Source organism: Emydura macquarii, unplaced genomic scaffold (genome assembly GCF_026122565.2).
Source record: "Emydura macquarii macquarii isolate MOO-44397 ecotype Brisbane River unplaced genomic scaffold, CSIRO-AGI_Emac_v2 contig_71, whole genome shotgun sequence".
In the NCBI taxonomy this organism is placed as follows: Eukaryota; Metazoa; Chordata; order Testudines; family Chelidae; genus Emydura; species Emydura macquarii.
Window position 1 is genome coordinate 3,003,761 of NW_027130208.1, and position 22,182 is coordinate 3,025,942.

Here is a 22,182-nt window from a genome sequence, read left to right on the forward strand (position 1 = left end):
GATCATATCTCAAACATAGCCAAACACAGAGAACATTCAGATCCAATCATAAAACCATGATACAAAAGGTTTCCAAGGCTTAACAATTTTGTGCATAAATAATGCTCATCTTCTACCCCGAAAATAATTTTGATAATTGTCGTCTCAAAAGCAAGCTGATGTGGCCCGTGACAGAGCTATCTTTTTTAAGTTCTGGTGCTCATGAAGTCCAGGGAAAAGCTTTAAGCCACTGTGACCTCCTGGTTGGAATCACAACTGTAACATACTAAGACGCATGAGTGCTTAACGTGGGGCCAGGGGAAATCTATGGTCCAGAATTATCTGCGACAGGCCTTCTCTTAGGACTAAATTGTTACGTCCACCCCTCCTCAGGTACAAAGTCAGAGTAATCAGCCTTCATATAGGGGGATCAACGTGGGACTTGGCAGCTAGGTGCTGAACTCTGAACACTCTCCTCCCACTCCAGAAGGCACTCAGTGTATGGATGCTGCATCTTCCAACCCACAGAGGCTCCCTCCCAATGGCATTTGCCAAGAAATCCATGGTATTTGTATACCGACGGTCTGCACCGCTTCTCTCTCCTGGCCAGCTCCCAAATCTGCCTGACTGCTGCGGAATAATGCATGGTCCCACTGCATAGTTTGTTTGTGGCCTGCCCTCATTCTCATCATGCAAGCCATAAGAGCGAGGATTTGATCCATGGTGTGCAAAACTGAAAGGGAGGAGGGATGTTGTGCTAAAAGAGTAGAAAATTGAAGCTCAGATCAGACAGTGAGTCCTTAAAACAGCCTGTTACCTGAAGGGCCAGATCACCATTTTGTGCTTCTAACCAAAATATCCTTTACAAACGTAGTATTTTTGCTGAAATATATACCTGAGCAGCAACATGGAGCAGTTCTTTCAATAGTCATTCTAGGACAACCGCAGCTGGTGAATTCAAGCTGAAAACTCATATTTTTTATCTCCAAGGACTAAAACAAAGAATTCCTACAGCAGATGAGTGGAAACCTGTCTTATCTATTAATAGCTCAGCCAGTTTGCCCAAATGGGCTGCATAAAATTTTTTGAAAGCTTAGTAAAATTCCCCTTTTGTTTTCAATGACGCGAAAAGATGACAATCATGAATTTCTTCCTCACCACACTACTTCAAGATGCAAGCATACTGTGGTAAGCAAATAGGAGGTGAATAAAGAGATCACTGAGTCTGTTCCTTAAGCAAAGAAGATACTCAAAACAAGGTCTCTGATTGTGAGATTCTGGCTATGGCACGTTTATCTTAGATTAGACAGTTTTTGAGATTTATACACACACAAGCCCATGCAATCCAAAATTCAATAAGCGAAACATATGGAGATATTCTAATAATTGCACAAGAAATAGAATGTGTGGAAAGAAACTCAGGAATATTAACAGCTGCCAAAAATATAATTAGTTGCCATGTAGTACTTATGATTTATGTCTGCTCTGTAGTAAACTATCCCCACAGAAACATGAAGGGCCATCTGATTATTGGGGGCGCAGAGGAAAAAAAATATCAGACTTTCACCCTACAAAAGGGCAGCCTGGTAAATCTCAGATGAAGAGTTCAGGCTTTATTAATTTGATGGATTTATAATTGGAATATATGGCATCACTTCATTCAACAAATTTATACCGGTAAGGCAAGTGATTTACGATTTTCTATTCAACTATATGTGAAAACCTAAATCTTACCCTAGCCAAGTGGTAGAACAGCAGCAGCAGCAAAAAAAAAAAAAAAAAATTCACAGCATGCGGGAGAGTGCAATATAAACATGAATGTGCTGAAGGTGGAAAGTCACACGGTGTTGCTAAATATAGATCAGAGTTAAAAGATACAAGTAAGCTCCAAGAAATGAAGGAAGTCAATACACAAATGGGAACCAGCACAACCTACCAGTCTATATATATAAAAGTCATTGTTATTGCAGGAGCAGATTAACAGTGGATTCTTGGATTCAAGCAGAGCACTCAGAAGTGGCATGAAAGACAAATGACCGTCAGTTAGCATGAAGATGCCTGCGGGGGGTGGAAGGTCAGAATCTCATTGGACTGAGAGCACCCGTCCACAAGGAGGGGAGAAGACAGCAACACTTGGGTGGATATGGGCCCCATCTCATTTTAACTCACTCAGGGTAAGTAATAGACATTAATACTCTACACTTAGATCCAAAGTTCTTGCAAGATGTGGGGACGCAAAGTCTTGCGAACTATCCATCTTGATTTCAAGGCCAACAAAGCTCAGAAAATCTCTGAATCAGATCTATATGTTTTAGTTGCTCATTCCTACTAGAGCCAACATTCAAACATTTCAAGGTTCACCCACCATAATTGCCAAAATATCACATTCAGCTGCCAAGAATAATAAACCTTCTGCTATTTCAAAAGCAGTCCCCATAACCTCATCAAGGAGCACAGGGAGATCCAGGATGAACAAACAGAGCAATGAAATCTACTATGCAATGAGGATGGGCTAAGAAGACATTAGGGATTTTGTGGGTTCTCCTCATGTCCCACACTTCACACTATTTAGATGTAATATTCTTCACTAGATAAGTCACCTGAAAGGGCGTTGAAAAAAGATTTACAAGGACTTGGTGTAGGGTAATGTATGAGGTGAACTAAGAGTACTATTGGTTTGAAAACATGTACAAAGGAAGCCTGTGCACTTCTGTATGCCTATTTGCTAATTAAGGACTGAACTGAGTTTGCCAGTGTTATGTTTTAGTTTGCCTCTAAAAGTACTAGAAGAGTTTGAAATTACCACTATGGTCTCAGTTCCCTTGAAGGGTAAATCCCAACCATAATCTCCATGTGTTAAAGAGTAGTAATGCTCATTGAGTGGCAAATACAGCTCTAGGAAGCAAGTGGTCACCAGTATAAGCAATCAACCCTATAAAGAGCCAACAGCTGACTGGGTGGAGGAGCATTTACAATGGGCAGCTTTTGCCCTGAGAACAGGAAATGGCTCTGAAACTCGGGTGGATGAGGCTCAGAAGTTTTAGACGGCAGTTGATCTAAGAGAAGGTGTAAACAATGAAAACCATGCAGGGTCAGCAAAGTGGGCAGAGCCAGCAGGCTACTTAGGCTATGTCTAGACTGATGGCTGCAAATTCTCCGCCGTCAGATCAATTTATCTGCATCAATTGAACAGAAGAGACCTGCTCAATCGACCTGGAAATCAATGCTATTAATTCACCTCCACCAGGTGGAGTAACGTTGCATCAGCAGGAGCGCATTTCCTGTTGGTGCAGTGAACTGAAGACACCGCGGTAAATAGGAGTTAGGAAGATGACAGGAGATACGCAAGCTACTCTATGTATTGGGCAAGTCCTTTAATCTCCATATTAATTGCACATCTATTAATGTTTGTAAGATGCTTGGATATCATGGCAACAGGGGATATATCAGCTCACATAAGTATGACAAGTCTCAGGCGGTTTCAATTTCATTGGTATTAGGGGGGACTCAGCAGCTTGCAGGCTCAGGAGATTATTAATTTTATTCAAGTCACCCATCTACTTTTCTTTCTAGAACGAATACTCTGGTGGCACAACAATTAAATAGGAGTATTAACACACAAGGAAAAAAGTTGTATGTACCAGTATGTTCAACTAATGGAGAAAACGAAAGGTTGTGTGTGCAGTGAGAACTCCTGCTGGGCTTTGCAAGTACAGGAATAAAGAATGAATACAAATTCAAACAGAGAACAGTTAAAAAGGAGGATGAATCATGTATAGTTATTGTATCGCCCAAGATGGCCAGAAAAAATACATACACACATTCAAATAATTTTGCAATGATAAAGAAGGCAATTGATAGGTTAAAATGTGTAAGAGCTAAGCAGTTTTAATGCTCCAGTGGGGTAATCTGAAATAAAGATGTACAGAAGGAGAGAGAAAATAACCCTGCAGTTTACATTATGCGGCTGGATTATACATAAATTCATTATAAAATGCCTATCAGGGTTTGGTTTTTTTAGTTTTATTGCTTTGTTGTGTAGACCACCAACGAAATATAAGTGTAATCTAAACTAAAACAGAAGCTTCTGGATGCACTTTTAAACAGGTTATCAAGAGACATTCATAATGTTTTTCATCTTTGTAAAAGTATATGAAACAAAGAAGAAACTAGAGTTAAAAAGGTAACCACATCTTAGGCTCAAAGTATCATTCATTATAAAAATTGAACATGGCATAGATAAATATGCACAGCATAAATCAGGTATTACAGACTCATGTGAATGTCAATATATATTTTTACAATATCTACTATAATTAGGGATTACGTACAAGAAGTGAAAGCGATACTATCATACACTGAACAGGGCAATATTTGCACCCAGAAAGTATTCTATGCAATGCTTCACATGTACAGGCATCACATATGAACTAATGAAATCTTTACACTTATTTATTTTAGAAATCTATTTGATGTCCACTGGTGTCATAATGTTCAAGTGCCACTTCAGAGTGTTGTAGGAGATGGTGACACTTCAGAAATGTGTTTTTCCAATATGAAAGCATGTAGAGGAGAACAGTGGAATTCAGGAAGTGTAGCACCTCTCATACAAGTAGACACTTATCTCCATGAAACAAGCTCAAATTCTAAATCCTGACTTCCCTTTTAATAAGTTCTGTATACAAGGACTTCCAAGCCATTATGAAAGGTCCCCTTTTGCCCCGCAAAAAGTGTAAACTTCTGAAAGACAAGGTTTTTAGCTCTGTCATAAATGTTAGAGCAAAAAGTGTGATCTCAGCTAAACTCAGGCAACTCCTGTTGCGGGGAGGGGGAACAGAAATAGGTCACTTGGATGTGGTTGAGACCAGGATTTAGCCATTAGGATTCTTCAGAAGGATTTCTTCTCCTCTCCTCAGAAATCCAGCATATATTTATACTGTTCACGATAAACAATAGGTCTGTTTGACAAATGAGTAAGCAAAACTTGGATCACACTTAGGAGTATATGGCAAAAAACCAAAACTGTTTCATGAAGTGTTTGATAATCTAAATTGTCTTTAGATGAAAGAATTGGAGAGCACTGAAAGCATTTTTTGTAATAAGGCTCATCTCTGGCAAGATCCCCCTAACGGTGTACACTATACAAAGAAGATCATTCTAAAAAACTAAAAGAACCAGGAAGCAGGCAAAACTGAATTAGGAATGGTAAAATATAGATAGCCCATATAAATTAAGGCACAAAATGGACTCAATTCTCTTACCAGGATGTGTGATGTACATGACATCTTCCTGTTGATAGCAGAGGTGGAGTCTTTTTACTGCTGTTATTTGAACTTTGAAAGAAAATGTATAACATTTTTAAAAAGAAGTAGTCTAAAAAAGGCCTTTGGCTGAGACAAACTTGAGGCTGGTATGACACGCTGTCCCCCACGTACACCATTAGAGTGTGATTTGTGTAGCATTCACATTCACCCTTATAGTGTAACTGTGCATTCTTTAATGCAAAGTATGTCATGTAAGGTGTTTGTGGAATGCTCATGACATACTGAACATTACGGTTATGATAGTATGCTTCTTGCAATGTCACAGGCGCGATTATGAAGCTCTGCTATGTAATATTCCCAAATGTCTCTCTCACATGGCTTGAACAGATCCAGGCAAAAACAAAGCAGAGGCATGCAGACGGGAACAACGGACTGGCTTGAGCATCTGATAAGGGGATGCTCATTTGACTCAAGTGGAGGAAGCCGTGCCAGACATCTCCGATCACCTGACCCCAGGCGGTGGCAGGGGAATCTGTTAAAATGAGAGGCATTTTGGTCTCTGGAGCTCTCCCTTGTAATCCATCTACGAAGCAATGTCAAGCAACTGAAAGACTGACCATGGGGGGAGGGAGCCTGGTTGGAGGCCGATCAACCACCCTGTGGTAAGAGAACATCAAAGACTGCAAGGCTACTGAAGTGTCAAGTTTAGTTTGGAATACAATTTACTTTTTATTTCTTCCTGATCAAACCTGATTTATGTTTTTTCTGGCTTATAAATCACTTAAAATCTTTCTGTACTCAAACTTATGTTTGTTTTCTCTAAAGCAGTGCTTGTGGTTGAGTGTGTACAGACTTCATCTAGAGTGACAGAGCTGGATATCAATTTCTTTGATAAATTGACTAACCAATGAGCTTGCAGAGTCCAGTCGGCAGCAGTGAACTCTGTAAAACCGCAATTCCCAGGATTGCATCTGGGACTGAAGATATTGCCTGGGGGCCATTCGATTGCAGAATCCCACGAGAGGCTGGCCAGAAGCACTCACTCACTGAGGTAGGAGCCGCTTGCTTGCAGGAGACTGAGAGTGAGCTGACAGCAGGGCAAGTGCAAAATGGGCTCCAGGAGTGAGGGATTGAGGTGACAGCGACATACCAGTCCAGACTGCGGGGGGGGGGGAGAGGGGACATCACAGCTGGCAATACAACTCTCCATACATGTTCATTACACCTGGCATTTCAAAGATCAGCAAGAGAAGAGAGATCATATGATAAACAGAAGGGAGGGGATAAAAACACCAGTCTCCTGGGACAATAGATGAAGCTGTAGTGCACTTCACTATTTCTAGAAATTGCAAACAATACAGAAATGCTGCGGGTTAAAGTAGCTTCCGGGCTGCATTTACTGCATGCTATGGAAGACACTAAAGAGAGTTTGAATTTCCTAATTTTTTAATTAATACAGTAGTTAGTGTTGTAGTGATCATAAATTGCAACAATACTAAATTAAGCACTACTTCCAGTCAAGACGCTAAACAAGTAGGAAAAGTTGTTGAAGCAAGCAGTTTAGCATACAAACAGGAGAGCGGCTAACAGCCAGTTTTTTTCATACACCCATATATGTGGTTTTGCACGGAGATTTTCTTTATGCTCTTTAGAGACAAGTCTGTAGGCTACCTGTGAGAGTCTGACCAGAGGTAGAACAGCACTGGTAAGCCTGACACGGGAGCAGCTCAGGTCTATCCCATTGATTGACAGGTTTGGACTGGTCTGCAGTTCCACAGAACAGAAGGGAAACTCACTGATAGGAACATCTGCACCAGACCATGAACGGCAGGAGTGCAGAAGGAGAAGGCATGGGATGTGACTTCCCTGACTTGGCTCTATTTAAATCTATTTATTGTAAGAGAGAAGACCATAACTGTCTATTAATTGTGCAGGGGGTTGGATTTTTTTAGGAAGGACAGGAGGTAACACTGTAGGCAAGCACCCATTCAGATGGATGCTTTTAGCCTTTCTAAACCAGTGTTTCTCAACCTTTTTGATACCAGGGACCGGCTTCCTATACTGTGTCAGGGAGATCTCAGCGACGGGTCATTGAGAAACGGTATTCTAACCCATATTCCAGTGGCAAATATGCCTTCCATTACTACCACCCTCGTGGACTTTACTGTCTCATCAAATGACAAAGAAATAGTTTTTGGTTCATTTCAGAGACATGCCCGTCTTCCTCTGGAATGCTGGGTCTAGGACAGTAATAACCTTGTGGTTTTCAGCACAGTGTTGGCAGGCTGGATGGAGTCACCTGATTTGGTAAGAACAAACTGAGAATGGGGAACTCAGCAGAAGAATTCGATATTCAGGAAGAAGTGGTTTTTTGGTAAGACTCTCAAACTGTTCTTGAATTTATTGTTGGGTTTGGTTCCTCCCCTCCCCTTTCCTTTTGCTTCGCCATCCCTCTCCTCTTACCAAAAGCTGTCAATATGTCAGAGGGGTAGGCAGCCATCTGATTCCAGAATCAATACCAATCCTAGTCTATGGGTAAGATGGCACAATGTTCTCACCTCAGCTTCCTGACCACCAGCAGAGCAAAGCTAGTCTATGTAACAGCAGACTATGGGTTTGGATGTCCACTGAAGAGTCACCTGATTCTTTCTCTCTCCCCAGTCTGACTGTAGACTGCAGTGATAGTTTTATTAACACCAGCTGGTCCATCTTATTTTCCCTCTTTTAAGTTATAGACAATTATGTAGACAAAATACCTGTAAACTTGAAATTCCAGGAAAAAATAATTTATCACCTGCAAGTGTTGTAGGTGAAAATTAATGGAGAACTGGACCTTCACCTATTTATCAGCCATGTACAGAAAGATCTGAGTTTTTACAGAAGTCTGCTAAACACCTCTCTGAAGCATTTTCAATAGTATGGCAGAGATGTCTATGCACATAGCTAAGCTGATGCCTTTGTTTTTTCACAGAAAAAAAATTAATACGTCCATGAAGTTACTCAGATATACAGTGGTATAAATGGGAACAGTCTGATCCGTCGTGTGTTTCTGATTTTACATTGATTACTGCTTGTTTACACCAGCATTAGTGAAATCAGGGTTAGGCTCCTAAAGGGCCAGCACAAAAACGATTGATTATCCTTTAGGATACACACGTCAGTGAAAGCATTAGAAAGTGCCATGCCCATGGGTTAAGTGTATAGTTTTCAGTCCAACAATCTGTATTTATCATTCTTTACAATCATAATGGCACTACAATGACATAAAAATCAAGTGTGATGTGATAGTGCAAAGTACACCGGTTCACAAGTCACGTAACAGACCTTGTACAGACCAAATACAGGCGAGCTCAGATCATTTGCACAGCTGATGTTCATAACGCTCCAGATTTAACTCTTGTACTTTGCTACACTTTTACCTTATCAACTTTCTAGATATCTTCATCAAACCTTCAACCAATGAAAGTCAGCTTTAGAAACTCCTCACACCAATTATTAAATGGGAAATACAAATTACCACTGAGATGAGATGGCACAGAAATATCTATTCACTTAAAATAACATTTCACTGAAATGAAATGTTATGCCATTCGTGCCATTCACAGTTTGCTGTCAAAATCCATGGCAGTCCTCACTGCCTTTGTTAGCAGTCCCTTTAGACTACTGAATGCTTATTTGAACTATATATAAACTCATGTATTGCAGTTCCGTACAATAGGGAGATTTAAAGGCACCATGGTAGCCTTCATTCACAATTCCCTTGCTTTTATTGATGTGTGTGTGTTTTTCAGTTTTAACACTCCAAGTAATTTTCATATTGCTGTTTTCATGAAAAAATATTTGATCAGCTCTGGAAGTAGAAAGCTTTGTGATTTAAAGGCCTATTGCTACTACACAGGCTAATCCAGCCTGTTATTCACAGTTTAACTGCCCCAAGAGGTTTTGGTTTTTTTCCTAGAACAGAACAAAAAATAGAATTAGCCATTTTATGGGGTCTTCAACTGCTAGAAAAGAAAGTCTTAGCATCCCAAGAACATGCAGTCAATGGAAACCTTTCTAGGGAGGCTCTTCAGATTACGAGAAAAAATATTGGATCATGGCTCATGGGAAATATAAATATTTTTAGGAGTAAATTCACAATTATAGGAACGATAGCCGAGACAAAACCACAAACAGACTTATAGTACAGACAGAACAAAACTAAGCAAGAGTAACAGAAAAGCAAGGGTCTACAGCTTAATAGAACATCATGAATCTTTCCTAAACATCCAGAGAAAACAAAAGCATTTAGGTACTTTCTTAAATGTCACTAAACTGGGCCCTTTGCCTAGCATTCCTGCACCTTTGTTAGACATTAGACTCAATAGTGGTCTCAGTTACATGCATATGGCTCACTGACTTGAATTCCATGGAGTCACATGTTTACAACAGACAGCAGAATTTGTCTTTAAGATTCTCTGAGAACCCCTTTATTTCTTGAATAAACAAAAAGCATCAACACTATTATAAAGAGCAGTTTAAAAGGGAGCTCATGATAGGAGAAATGGGCTTTGTTCTCAGTTCTGCCAGAGACTTACTGTGTGATCATTGTCGAGTCACCTATTCTGTTTTAGCCTGATGGCCTGTTTTAGCTTTTTTTAAAGCTCATAAAAGTTTTACCGGCATAGTTATGTTGCTTAGAGATGGGATTATTTTTCTACTGACAGTTACACTAGTAAAAGCCCTAGTGTAGACCCAGTTATACTAGTGAAAAGGTGCCTTATACTAGAATAAGCTATACTGCTATTGGTCACTTTTATACTGGTACAACTGTGTCCACATTGGAAGGGGATTGTCACTTCAACTATGTTGGCATAGTTGAAATGACAAAACTTCTAAGTGTAAGTAAGTCCACAGTTTCCCCATCTATTAAATGGCAGTAATTCCCCATTTGTAAGGTACTTGGAGATTCCCAGATGAATAGCTTAACACAAGTGTAAAATACCACTATTATTAAACATTTCACTCAGAGCATGAGTCAGTTGTCTTGTCTCAAGAATAAATCTCAATCTTCTCAATATCAAGTGCATTTTACTGCTGCTTGAATTTCCATTACTTATGCCATTATGACTGCATATTATGCTCTCTGTGGTATGCTTGTTATTTTGTATATTTTCTTCATCTTTAAACAAAACAATCCATAATTTGGTTCACAAACAAAAGCATCCCACAACTGGCCAACTGCCTTAGGGAACCCCTCCTCTAACAATTACTGTTTCCCTTATTGAAGGATATATAGTTAGGGCAATTCTGCCCCATCTCTCTCAGTTCCCAGTCACGTTCGCAGCAGAAAGCAGCAGTGCAGGCAATGTGATGTTTATTGAGGCTAAACATGAAACCATAGAACCATAGCCCTTCACAGCAGTCATGCTTTCTTTCCCATAACCATCTCTTTCTATGCTAACAGAGTTTCTTTCCCCCCAACCATAGCTCTATACACACATAGAGCGCCCTCTTCCCTTAATCATAGCTCCATATGCTGATAGAGCGCTCCCCGCTCCTTCTTCTTGGCACACTTAATTACACCTGTAGTGTCCCCCTTCACCCCCAGTACCACCCCGTGCAATTTATGGTCATGTTCCATTTTGGGGGGTCTTGACTCTGGGGGCTTTCGTACCATCTCTCTTCTACCTCAGGGGATGGTTGGGAGCAAGGTTACATTTTGGCCATTGTCACTTTATGAACCTTTGGTATTTCTTTCTCACACCTCCCTTTACTCCCCTCACTCCTCCCAACCAGTTGCTCAACCTTGCTCTGGTATCTATCTTGAAGAGGAATCAGACCTTTCCTTCATTTGCATATTCATATATCAAACCCCCAACCACACTTGATCTACATCCCTTCTCTCATCTCACAGTAATGAAGAAAACCCATCCTGTTGTGGGTTATGTCTTTGTTTACATGTGTATCTTGAAGACTTTAGTTTTCAGGCAGGCAAGCAGGCCCAGGATACCTCTCAGGCAGACACACAGGCCTAAACACTTATACAAACCTAAATTGTATACTACTAATACTAACATATATCAGCTCTTCTCAAATCAAATCATGGCTGCCCTGCATTTACTATTTAATTTCTTTGGGAAGAGGACTGTAATTTCTTAAAAGGATGATGAAGATGCTTAGCCCATGGCCTATCAATGGAGTTCAGCTAAACCTTTAACATACAGTCAATCACACGCCTTCACCCAATGCCTCAGAACTGATTTGCCAAACAGGATTTTAAGATATCTGTAGCCAAAAGGCACAGTCAAAAATTATTTCTGTCTATTATAAGGAAAATGAAGCGCTCAGCCAATAATCTTATGTTATACATAAAACCAGTGCAGTAACATTCAAAGGTGTGTCTACATCCTTTTGAATAGTTCCATTTTCCCTGCACTGGAGAACCACTGATCCAGTGCACATTTAAAATAATCTCAGGACACTGTGAAACAGTTACAGTTCCTTTAAATGCATTATCCTACTTTTTAAGCTCCAGCACTGACCTGTTTCAGTCTTACAGTGGGACTCTGAGGGAAGACCAGTGTTTAGTCTGCCTATTGCAGTCCCCCGCTGCCCCCTCATCCTTTTTAAGGCAAGTTCCCTCAGCATGAAGCAGTTAAGAAACAGTATCCTAGATTCCTAGCCTGAGAGGAAGGGAGTGGTATCTTTATCATATTAGAAGTAGAGAATACGAGTTTTATAAAAGAAATAGCAAATGATTATAGGCTAAGTTCTTAGGAAGCCCAAGAAGCAGCCACAAAAATTAAGTTTAAATCATCACCTGCTCAGTCTCTAGAAGAATATGCCAAAAAAACAGCATAAAAATAACTTCTAGTATTAAAAGTTTGTTAATCTAATGCAGCCAGCTAACTGTCACACAAAAGCCTGCAGAGAAATGTGCATACTTAGTACAGTTTGTTGATACAAAATTTAAAGTCCATTACCAAGATTTTAACATCTTCCATCCTTTTGAAGCATCACTTAGGCATTCTTCTGTCATCCCTCAAATGAGGCAATTCATCAGACTCTTACTGACGGAGCTTCGAAGAGTATCTAATTTTGAAATATATGTGGACCTGTGAATCTTTCTTAGGTAATACAAATAAATCTACTCTCAGAAGTATTGCCTTCTTAATCATCTTTAAAACACAATGTATCTATCACTACAGCCTTTGACGCTCCAGTTTTCTTTGCTGAAATTATAACAAGGAGAAGAGATTATTTACTGAGGAGTAATTCTGACTCTAAGGGCTTCAAATGGATGATGAATGAAAGATTTTTGAGGATCACAGCAAGACCCAAGAACAGGGCCTTCTTATAAGGATGGTAACCTATCAAGAACTGATCATTAACAAAAAGGTCTGGGTATTTTTTGCCTTTGTAGCCAACATTTGTCAAGCTTTTCCTCGGGCACAATAAATATTTGTTTGCCACCCAGTCCCTGGTAAAATCTCCTACACCTGAGGTTCTCTTTCTAACGCAAAGCCTGTTAGAGCATGAGAAAGTCTTGAGATAGCATCTTTTTTTTTTTCCATTAAGGACAAAAAATAGAGACTTATTGCGACTCTCACCCTTCTCCCACCTGAGTTCTGCAAAGAACCACCAAAGGAAAGGTAGAAAAAAACGAGTCCCAAAGTGGGTAAATGAAACTATTCCTCAAAAGGAGATCTTTACTGAGGGAGAAAAAGGGATAAACATCCTTGGATGCTTTTCATGTGACCTCCCCACACTCTGTGCAAACAGAAGGAACTTCTAAGTTTGGCAAGCTACCCTGTGTCAGAAGAACATTTAATGACTTACATGAAAGTGGAAGTAGTTGCCCTAGGGTAGACCTGTGTTTTCTTTCCAGCTTTTGTTATTCTGTGGTGCCTTCTTCTCGAGACGGTATGTTCCTTTCACAGAGACAGCCAGCAGCCTTTTCTGTGTGGGGGATGAGTATGTGCCAGAGCATAATTTATGCAGGCTGTCCAACCTAAGGTAGCTGGAGCATGCACATAGGTTCTGCCAGTTAATTCTAAACAATCTCTCTCCATATTGTTATGCAGGCTAACAAACCCTCATCACCAATTAAAAGAACGTCCATTATGTTTGGACTGAATGGCACCAGACTACATTGGCCTGTGATTAAAAAGGATACTTTACTGTAAGAGTCTGATTGCTGCAATTCTTTTAAAGACAATCAGGATTACACACCATCTGAATTTAACTACAGCCCACTCAAAACAGGCCAAATTGAGCCTATTCATAAAATCACAAAAGGGGAAGTGGCAGATACAGCCTGAGGACTGCAGAATCATTCCAGCCAGAGTGAAGTTCATATACTGGTTTGATCCAAAGCCCACTGAAGTTAATGGAAAGACTCCCATCGGTTTCAAAGGGCTTTGGATCAGGCTCTGTCAGAGACTGTCCAATGTCAGTCATGTCATTTACACACAGCAGCCCCACACTGGGGCAAACTGCTTCCTTGACTACACCACCTATGAAAACGCAGCATACTCTACCCCGTGCATTTGGCACCGGCTCGCCTCATTCCTGCTCCTTTGGGGTGTCTTGTATCCTGAGGCACACGCAGACCAGTCTTTTCACTTAAGGAAGAAAAGAATGGATTAATCTTCTGCACAGATGTACAATATGGCAGAGAGAGTGGTCTGTGTATTGGCTCGCTGCAAAACCGTACAGCTTCTGATACAACCTGGCCCAGAATGTGCAGTTAGTTTCCAAAGAGATCTTTCCCCAAGAAATCTTAAAGATATAAATGCTATGTTTAAGTATGCAATAAGCAACATTAAAAAATCCATGAGGATTCTCTCTTTAAATTAATTTAACACTGGTTTATCCATTAACTTCCCACTGCCCCAAATTGCTAACACTTTCATACTGGATCAAATGTACAGCACTGTGCTCTTACCTGTCTAATTAGTGTTCAAACGGTGACCTAAGGTACAACTAATTCTGTATGGAAAAATCTAATTCCAATATGAATTACAAAAATTAGCAATATACCTGCTTATTCTGAGCCCATAGGAAGCTCAAAATCCACATCAAATTAAATTGAGGGGAGGGAGGGAGGGAGAAGTAAAACAAAAAACAATAGCACCGCTACAAATGGTAACCCCAAATCAAAGTCTTTGTTTGCCTGGAGATAAGGTTGCTCAAAAACAAATCCAACTAATACACTCAACAATTAAATATTATTAATACCTGACTCTTATTAGCGCTTTCCAACCATAGATCTCAAGAGTGCTTTATCAAGGAGCTCAGTCATAGCTAAATGATATTAAAAGCAGTATCGCTTAATGGTTGCTAAAGAAATTTGCTTTAACATCCACATATCTCACCACCCAAGCACATTCAGACTCCTTTCTTTCACAACAAACTCCCTTACCCTTCTGCTATGGAGGGGTGAGACACAATGCACAGCCCACATTCCTTCACACTCAAATGTGGAACTTCAACTCCAACTGCAATTAAATTAGCATTCATTCTTTTATAAACAAATGGGGTAAACATTTCTAAAGCACAGAAATGATTCAGGCATTTTTGAAAATTGCACCTAAGATACTAAAAGATTAGACTAAAATGTGGAATATAAACTCTGACATAAAGGATTTGATGTGTGAATTTTCCATGGTTTCTCTTCCTCCAATATAATTTCCAGCTAACAGAAATTTTACCATGTCCAGCAAATTTTTAAGCACTGTATTCAATGCCGATTGACATACATCTTTTATTATTGAGGTAACATGAGAAAAAGAAGAGCATCATAGTATATAGGATTTAAATGGCAAATATTCTTTTCATTATTTGTCTTTAAGATATTGTAGAATTGCTGGCATCATTATAATTTTTACCATGTTGCACTCTAGAAGTGTCTGCAATTTAGTGGTGGGTGAAGTACTCCATATATATCATGTATATAGTTGGTACTTCCATGATGCTGGTTGAGTGCTGTGAAAGAGGATATATAGAAATCAAAGAGTCAGTAATACTGAGTCTTCAAGATGGTGATTGCTGGGCTGTGGAAGGAGAAACAGTCTGAAAGAGTCCTTTCTTTTCTCTCTCTTCCTTCTGGTTTTTTAAAATATATTTATCTTCTTTTGTTCTCACAGAAGTTCCTCACCATTAACCTCTCTCTCAGTGATCTCTCAAGTAAAGAGAAAGCACACAAGTCCTTTTTACAGAGCTTTGAAAAACAGCGTGAGACACTGCAAATATTTGTCTCTGTAGCAAAGTTGTAATTCTGTGTTTGATATCATTATCCAATGCTATAGAATTGTGATATCACAAATGCAGTAACACATACTTCAGAATAAAGAGGTTGTGAGAGAATCTTCAATTCATCATCAAGGCAAATCCTAACCGGCATAGCTTCCATGCAGATTGATCCAGGTGGCACTCAATCTCTAGGTACTAAAGACAGTCTGTCTTGATGTTCAATCTGTCTGTCACTAGCAATCTGATTGTGCCAGAGAAGATTTTGATGACCACATGATTCTTGAGCACATAGCAGCATTCCTCAGTTAATGCATGTTATTAGGATGGAAGACCAACGAATAACAATGTCTGTACCAAGAAAACAGCCAAAAACCATACCAGTGCTGATGGAGGTGGTTGCTGAGTTTGAATAAATGTATCTCATTACTGATCTTGTCCTTGCATTCAGTATGTTTTTAGTTAATTACAGCTAGTCGAAGAATATCAGAGGTAATGGTTAGAACTATGAAAGACAATAGATCTACATCCTCAGTAAGATATAAGTGTTTTCCTTACACAAAAATTCCCTTTTAAAAAGTATGTTAATGTTTGAGTTTTGTTTAAACAAATGCATACACTGTGTGATTGAAGGGAAGACCTCACCAGCTGGTCAAAGCATTTTAGCCTTTAAATTTTTAGTAGAATATTCAGGGAAATAATTTGCCTTAATGCACAATTCCTTGTAAAAAAATAAAGAACTTCACAACTTTTTGGTACGCTGCTGACTGTACAAAGAAGGATTACGCCTGTTTGTAAAATGCTTAATTATCATACCAAGAAGCCTGTATAGGCTGTCCTGCTGAACAAATCTTACAGATTATTAGTTTCTGTGATTAAGTTAAATGGGGAACTTTGCAGTGCTTTTTTTTAAAAAAAAAATCTTGCTTCATAAGGATAAGGATCCCCTTACAGAACTTTACTGGAATGTGCATAAACAATCTGACTAAAGGTACAATCAGGCATGATGCACAGAAGAAGTGGTCTATATACGGGTTGAAAAGTCTCTTTGTACGATGATGGTGCAATACTTCTGAACAAGTATAAAAACTTAAATTTACAAACTAAAACTTCAGCAAAAAGTGTTTTTAGAAGCAGTGGTTGAAATAAGAGTTCAGATTCTGCTCTGAGTTAATGGCAGTGTAAATCAGGAGTAGGAGTAACTCCACTGATTGAAGTCAGAGGCCTGGTTCACACCGGGGACTTAGGTCGATTTAAAGTCCATTAATTTGAATTAATTACTCCCGCATTCACACTGACTCCACTGTTAATTCAAATTAAGGTGCCTGTAAAATCAAATTAATAAGACCACCTCTGCAAGTGGCATAGTGGCATTTGTTAATTCAAATTAGTGTCAGTGTGAACATAACTGAGCTTAATTCAACTTAATTGCCCTCCGGAATGTATCCCATTATGCCCCATTTTCATCACTCTGCCCAATGGCGCTGTGCTGCTCTGTGATCACAATAGCAAGTAAAGTCCCCTCCCCTCAAGCCCCGGGAAGATTTGAATCTCCATTTCCTGTGCTGCCAGCCTGGAGAGAGCTTTGCCACTGTTCTCAGCATGGCTGCTGCAAAGCCCAAATGTGCTCCAGCATGGAGTCGACCAGAGGTCTTAGACCTCATTGGGCTGTGGGGCGAGGAGTCCATTCTGGCTCAGCTCAGAGCTAGCAAAAGGTATCTGGACATTTATGGGAAGATATCCCAGGGCATGCTGGAGAAGGGACATCTGGTGAGTTCTCTTTCTTCAGTTCCTGTCTGTGTGTGTATTGAATGCAAGCAAACAAATCCACCTCCCCCATAACCCCCATTTTTCCTATCTGTGAGTGTTTGGAAAGCAAGCTGAGAAATCCACCCCCTCCCCCCCCCCCCCCACGCTCCCCACCCCGATCCTGTCTGTGTGTGTGTGTTGAATGCAAACAGAGAAATCCATCTCCTCCACAACCCCCATTTTTCCTATCTATGTGGGTTTGGAATGCAAGCTGAGAAATCAATGCCCCTCCAAATCAGTTCCCAATAGCTCTCTGTTTTTGTTTGGACTGCAGGCAGAGAAATTCCACCCCTCTCCCCCACCCAGCAAACACTGATCCTGTCTCCGTGGCTTTCTGATGCAAGCGGATTACCCCCCAGCCCTTCATGTGGTCTGCATTAGAAAGTCACTTGCTACGTTGTACAAAAACATAATTATGGAAACCGAAACATATGTATGTTCTTCCTTTTCAATACACAAACTAGAGGCAACATTGTATCAAGCCATCATTGTTGAAATTGATACATAGATATTTTGTTCCTAACTTTAAAAACTGTGGCCATATTGTATCAATGCATGAGTATTTCAAAATGTTACATATGTATACTGTTCTTCACTAATTTGGCTGTGGCTATCTTGTTATTTTTCTTTCATTCTGCAGACACCCCGCCAGTGGCCCGACCATTAAGCAGTGCTGCGCACAGATTGTCTCAGATTAGGAAAAGGAAGAAACTAAACACCCTACCCCTGGAGACAGTGAAGGAACCCTCTCCCCCTCCCCTTCACCCAAGACATGACTGTTCAAAAATAAATTTTTGCATCTTTCCAAAACATTTCTTTATTAAAGAAAATTTTGTTCATGAGGGATTTGTCGGGCACAGATTTGGAAGGGCGGTGGGGGAGAGTGGGTATCATCAAAGGAAAACAGAGGAACCAAAATCAGGCTTGCATCAAAGGCAAGCAACATCCAGGAACAGAAATCACTAATGCATCACTCATTGCCTGCAGCAATCAGGAGTTGTTCTACTGGATGTCTTGAAGCAGGGCAGCCCCGGCTGCTTCACCTTCTTGCTCTATTTCTTAAGTACTCCGTGATAAGCCGCGATGTATTTCTCACGATCACAATTATAGTGCAGAGTAGAGCTGGCTCCATGTCTCTAAAGCAATGGTGATCGCAGGGAGCAAAACAAAAATAAAAAACAGCGCGAAAATCCTTTTCCTGTTTGTTTGGGAGGGGGAAAGGGTAGGGGAAGCAGCGATGCATCCTGGGATGATGACACAGTCTCCGTGGCTAGTTGCACTGTGGGATAGCTACCCAGATTGCTTTCTAATTCTAATTAAGGCTGGCCGGTGTGAACGCAAGAGACCAGCTCAAACAGTGTAGTGTGAACAGTCTGATGCTATTCTTTAAATCAGCTGCTGAAAGTCAAATTAAGCTAAGTTGAATTAGTGCTGCAGTGTGAACATAGCCAGAGGAACTCCAGAATTACACTTGAGTAAGAGAAGAAACTGGTTCAAATGTTGTCTGTGTGGCACTGTAGAACTGCTTACTGCAGCACTTGTTTATGTGAGTGGATAAAAGGCTGGATACATATTTGTTTTACTTATTTTCAAGCTCCTGCTGTGCTGTGCAGCAGTGCTGCTTACCCTATTGCTAGAAATCACTGTCAATTAATTTTAGCAGATTTTTCAAGTTTGCAAATAAAGTGAAAATTAATTTACAGCACATGCTTCCAGTTTTACAATCTTTTCCTTCCCTCTTTTTCTGGTTAAAAGCCTAATTCTGCATGTCACTCACCTGAGAATTTTTGCTCATGTGAGAAGTCTTATGGAGTAGAAGAAGAATTATTTCGGTATGTAATGGTTGCAGAATTGGGGCTGAAATGTGTAGTTTACATTGGATTGTTTGTGTATTTAGTATATTTTATGGCATAAATGTAACAAAGCAGAAGAACTGACATTGCAAAAGTTGAGTTTCCTACAGTATATCCTGACTTCTTCTTTTAACCATGGAAGCTTAATGTTGCACTAACAATTTTTCATTTAAAATTCTTTTATTTTCCCTCCAAGAGGAGGAAATTGCAATTTAATATTTTAAGTCCTCACCTCAGTGAGAGTAGGCAGAATTCATACCTCAATTCCTGAATAAGGTGGACTGAATTAATATCTTTCTTGGTGCTACTGGGCCCAGTCCTTTCAATTTGTGTGACTAGGGTGAAGCCTGGTCTACACTAGAAAGTTAGGTTGGTTTAAAACCAGGTTGGGTCAGGGGCATGAAAAATCCATAGCCGTGAGGGGCATTGTTAAGCCATCCTACGTCCTTAGACAGCACTAAGGTTGATAGAAGAATTCTTCTGCTGATCTAGCTACCACCTCTTGTGGAGGTGGATTACCTATGCCAATAGGAGAACCCTTCCCGTGAGCGAAGAGTGTCTACACTGAAGTGCTACAGCTCTGCATTCATGCAAGGAGTCCCATTAAAGTATATAAAATTACTCATATTAAAGTCAAAACAGAGAGAATGGACTTGTTTTGGGGACACAGAAGAACCTGGAAATCTGGATAGCTGTAACCCTGAGGCAGGTCCCCATTACAAACTATGAATGCTAATCCTAAAGTATCTTCACAGTGCTCTCTCTCAATTTAAAAATGAAATCTACTATGTAAGCACAGATGTTCTTATTATCCATATGTATAAATAAAATCCCACTCACCTCTTGATGTAAATCACTGACTTCACTGGACAATTTCCACTAGCTGAGAATCTTACCCTTGTTCTCAATGGTATCTTATGGCAGCGGAGTGCTGCAGGTTATTTACACATTCTGCATATAGTATTTCTTTTTATCAGTTGCCTGTCAATTTCTCTGAATGTTCCCTTAATATTGCATATTAGAAATGGGTGAATAGGAGCACCAGATTTACCTTCTTTTGTATGCTTATGTCAAATCTCATTTTATTATTTTCCTAAACTGTTTAGAGTCCAGTCCTGACAGAGAATCAAATGTCACTTAGTGAATCACCAATTCCTTGAGCACCTACGTTGTTTTTTTTGAGGTTTCCCATATAATTACTTACTATGCTTATATTTTAAGACCTGAGACAGTATCATAGTATTTGCCATACCTCCCGCTACTAAGATTTTAAACTGGCAACAAACAGGTCAATTTCAAATTGGATTGAGGTTTGGATGTTCTAAAGAATCAAATTTGCTACAAAATCCGTCCGTCAGTATTTGAAGAGTCCCTGCAAGTATGAGAATGATGACCTAGATTAGCTTCTTTGTACAGCCAATTATTTTGTTAAATCTTTTATTTTATCATTATAATAAGGCACTTCCCATAAGAGAAAAATCACTCCTGTAAGAAAGGTGAAGTAATATCATACAAGAGAGCAAGTCTCATGTGTACACATGGGCACACTGGCTGTTGGTATACAGTACCAAAGAAATGGGGGGAAAGGGGAATAGAGAGAGCTAATGTAGGGCTATATTTCCAAAAGGCTCTCAGCCCTGCATTCAGGGCCAGTTTTCCAGAAGAGCTCAGCTCCCATTTAGACACTTACATGGTCATATTTTCAACGCTTTCTCCCAACCAGCCCCTATTAAAAACAAGAGATTTAAACAGACTCTCTTCCAGTCCTTCAAAGTCTGTGCAAGTCCCAGGTCAGCGTTCCATCTGGCACTGAAAAGGTCATAGACATGAGAAGAGTATTTGCCTTTAGCCACTGCCCCAATAAACACAGGATAGAGCTTCAGTCTGACCTTTTGGGGCCTGATCCAATTGCCTACTCACGTCAGTGAGAGTCTTTCCCTCAACTTCAATGATCTTTGCATCAGACCCTTTGTGTGCAAGGGTCTCCACTGCCCTTCGGGTCAAAGGCAGACAAAGTAATGCACAATGTGATACAGAAGGAAAAAAAATCACTGAACATGAACATTAGTCAGTTGGTTTCTATTTGGTAGAGAAATAAACTCAAAAGAAGCTCCTAAAAAGCATTAGCAGATACGCTTATTACCCTTTCCTTCCTTCAATATTTGTTTAAAGAGGAGGTACTGTACTCCCCACATCCTGCCCTAAAAGCATACGTACTACATGACATTTGGCCCTAGAGTGGCCACCACTGAATAGTTACTATCTACATAAATTAAATCTATCACACATAAGTGCCCTTACTGTTGTCATTCTTAGTACAGGAAATATTTATTCACTGTGTGCGAATTTAAAAAATGGACTACTGTAATATTGGTGTAATTGTAAAAACCTGCATTATTGACTAAGTTTGACCACATACATCTGTGTCCAGAACTATAGGAAATCCTTGCAATGTGTGCTTTGTGTCCTTCCAAAACTGTAATGCTGTCTAAATACAGGCAGATAGCTATATGTCTACAGAGAGCTGAGAGGTAGAACAGATTAGTAGTGGGAGGCCATGGTACAGCACTTCAAGATAACATTGGAAAACATCTCTGAAAAATTTGTTTACCTCCTAGTTTCTAAAATGCAAAATTCCTTCACTTGTTCTCCATCTTGTATGGATTTGGGAAGGGGGGTTAATATATTATTAATATCCTGCATAACGAACACAGAGCCATATAAAAAAAATTTACAAAGGGCATACAGAGAAAAGCACTTGAATAATAAGGTGTTCTGAAGAATTATTTTCCCCAAATACAACAACATGAAAGTCCTTTAACAATCAGCATATTTTGCTCTTCATATATTCCTGCTCTCAATTTGGTAAACAAACAATTATTCATCACCCATATATTCCCACAACTTTTTTTTAAAACTTAGAAATGGGATTTTAAATTGAAATCAAGTTTTCATATACAATGCTACAACGCAAGTGCCATTGACTTTTCATGACCATATCTTCCTTTTTTCTGAAATGTAGGGCTTGGTTTAAGATTGAGTTA

At 39.8% G+C, this 22,182-nt stretch overlaps 1 protein-coding gene across 6 annotated transcripts in view; it reads right to left on the minus strand.

Annotated features, from left to right (window-relative positions):
- Positions 1-22,182, minus strand: part of FHIT (fragile histidine triad diadenosine triphosphatase) — a 939,636-nt gene that overhangs the window by 708,674 nt on the left and 208,780 nt on the right. The window lies entirely within an intron of this gene.